Raw genomic sequence first — 3,256 nt, forward strand, 5'->3', positions numbered from 1 at the left:
TTCTATTATATTTCGGATTTTTTTTACATTAAAGTTAAATTTAAAACAATTAATGGAATTAATTATGCTTTAATTAGGAACTAAGGTAGATGCATGACTAAACGAGGGCATTAACTAGTTAAAGTAGTAGTGAATAAATTTAACTGAGTAATTGTAGATCTTTTAAATGTATTAAAAAGTTTAAAACAAGTAATGTTTTGTGTAAAGAATAACTAACCTAATTAACCGTAAGTGTATCATTTGGAAAATTTATAATCTAAAATAGAACGTGTGAGATCAGTGTTACTCACTTGATGTCTGACATGTGCATTTCCAACAATGAAAAATATATATTAAATTAGTGAAGTTCTTGTAGAGGGTTACATATATCGATGGCTTCTGCGATTTTATTCTAATTTTGTGGGTCTCAAATCAAATATTCAAAGGTGATTATATTCTTCCAAAAAGAAAAAAAGATTTTCTCCAAAAATAAGAGATGCGAAATAAATCGAAAAGGACAGAACACCTATCAAAATGGCATCTTATTCAAACTCAATTGTTTATATTTTTAAATTAAGCATGCATTTCAGTCACACCAAAAGCAAGTGAAACCTAAGCGCGAACCCTTTATCCTAAAGTAACTTATTATAGCATTTTCTTATTAACTACTTTTTATTTGTTAACAACAGTATAGCAACTTTCTCTGTACTGTACCAAAAAAAAAAGGGAACTTTCTAATACTGTAATGCAATCCACAGAACGAGGGCAATATCCCGCTCCTCCGAGGACAGGAACTCTTTCGAAACCCGAGTAAAAACCGACGGACCCGCCTTAAAATTCCAGTAAGTGGGGAACCGACGATCACCCTCCAACGTCAACCAAAAGGGATGATGTCCCCCCGCGGGACGAACCTTAAAATAACCACTCTTAAAACCGTGGAAGGAGTCTTCATACAAACCGAAAATCCGACGATGGGGCTGAGCTCGGAAAGACACATACCCCTTTTTATGTTTCCCCTCCTTAGTCGGAAGAGTACACAAGAAAAGGAAAAGAAAGACATTTACTGAGATAGGTAGCTCTAAATAATCACAAACGAGTTCAAAAGACCGTATTGCCGCCCAGCTGTTCGGATGTAGCTGGGGCGGCGCCACGGAGCACCGATTCAACAACTGCTGAACAAACTGAGAAAAGGGAAGCCGAACACCAAGCCGGGTGAACATCGCCTCATACATCCACATCCAATCTGGCACTGTCGGGGAGTCGAGATTGGTATAGCAAACCCTCTCGTCAACCCCAGGGAGGGCAAGCTCGTAGTGGCGTTCGGCATCGCCACCCCCACAAACAGCCCCTTCATCACGGAGCCGTTGGAGGTCCGCCTCCGTCATCCGCGACGGTGTCCCCCAAACATCACTGGTGACCCAAGAAAAAAGGTCAGGGACACCCCCCGCCGGGGCCACCGGAGCCCTCACACCCTCCGTCCGTCGGCGAGCCATACCTAAAATATCGACGAGCACCACCGTCAGCCAAACCTCACGGCAGAAAACGACGGCGGGTAAAAAACCAAAAACAAACACCGCCACCGCACACCACCAATTATACGGTGGCACTCTCCCCAGCTCCTTTCTAAAAACCCAACAGAACTATCTAACCACCATACAAACACCACAAAACTACTCTAAAAACTACACTTAGCAAAAACAAAAACAAAACACTGCAGAAAACAAAGCAGAAGAAGCAAAAAGAAATAAGAGAAATGCTAACCTGATAAATCAAAGGAAGAAAACCCGAAGGAAGGATGCCGCAGAAGAAGACCAACCGAAACCACAGAAAGCAAAAATGGAGAATAAGGAAATGCTTTGATTGGAAAAAGAAGCAATAGAGAAGTAAAAGCAGAACGAGGGAACTGAAGGAGAAAAACCAAAACGGTTTTTGAAAAAGCAAAACGACGAAAATACCCTCAGAAAGCAAAGCAAACGCGAGGGCAAAAAAGAAAAAGCGCAACTTGCAATAAATACCCCCTCGAAAAAAGGTAACGCCTCGAAGAACGCAACAGACGCGACTGATACGGAAGAGTCACGTCAGACCTAAACGGTCAGACGAATCTTCCACAACACGGAGACCGAGGCACCGACCTCATCTCAACGAAACCAGACGGGCACCCGAGAATAATCGAGCCCATAACAAACGTCTCCCAGCGACAGACCGACCTCGCTCGCTCTCCCGCTGCGGGGGCAACTGTTACGGATCCGACCCACGGACCCCCGCATACCCGGTTACCCGAGGACAACCCGCTTTGACACGGAGGCCCAAACACCGGCCCTTCAAAGCCTCTAACCCTAATATCTCTCTTATCCTAACCAAATAAAGATAAGATAAGATATTCACCGTCACCTATAAATAAGAGGACCCAGGTCCCCCCAGGTATTCATTCATTCCACACACTTTCTACCTCTTAGATCCATTCTGACTTGAGCGTCGGAGTGTCTTTGCAGGTACCCCCCCCCATTGCTCCAATCAAGCGACCCGGCTCCAGCACTGTCCGCGGGTTCCCGATCCACCCTTCAAACCGTACCAGAGACATCTCGTACATTGGCGCCGTCTGTGGGGAATCTGCATAAGCTGGGCCCAATGGGGGACGTCCTAGTGGAAACCCCCTCAAGCCAGGATGATTCTCAACCGATTAATCCAACCCCCGAACACCGTGAAGTCCCGAACCAAGCAAGAATAGCAAGCGCTATCCAAAACGCGAACAATCGCGACATCACGGACCAACGACACCCTGAGAAAGCCAGCGACAAAGCGGCACAGATCATCCAAGATCTCTGCCTCCGAGTCCAAGAACTTGAAGGCAAGATAACCAATAAAGGAAAACACAACAACGAGCACGGAAGCCATGCAACCTCCAGATCAAGATCTCACCGCGGTAGGTCGCCAACCCGACGACACGACCGAAGAGACGGTCGCAGCTCATCACGCGACCACAGACACGAGAAATCGCCAGAACGGCGATACAACAAGAAACACACCCGTAGCGCTTCTCGAGATCTGAGTTATCAACATTACTCGGACGAAGATCGGAGGGACCGAAATACTAAACGCACAAGAAACGACCATACAATAATGGGAGCTACACCCTTCACGGAAAGAATCCTAAGGGCAAAACTCCCCAAAGGCTTCGACAAACCTACCGACATGAAGTACGACGGAACTAAAGATCCCCAAGAGCATCTAACAGCTTTTGAGGCCAGAATGAACCTAGAGGGAGCGACCGACGCGG

Source organism: Arachis ipaensis, chromosome B03, assembly GCF_000816755.2.
Source record: "Arachis ipaensis cultivar K30076 chromosome B03, Araip1.1, whole genome shotgun sequence".
NCBI lineage: Eukaryota > Viridiplantae > Streptophyta > Magnoliopsida > Fabales > Fabaceae > Arachis > Arachis ipaensis.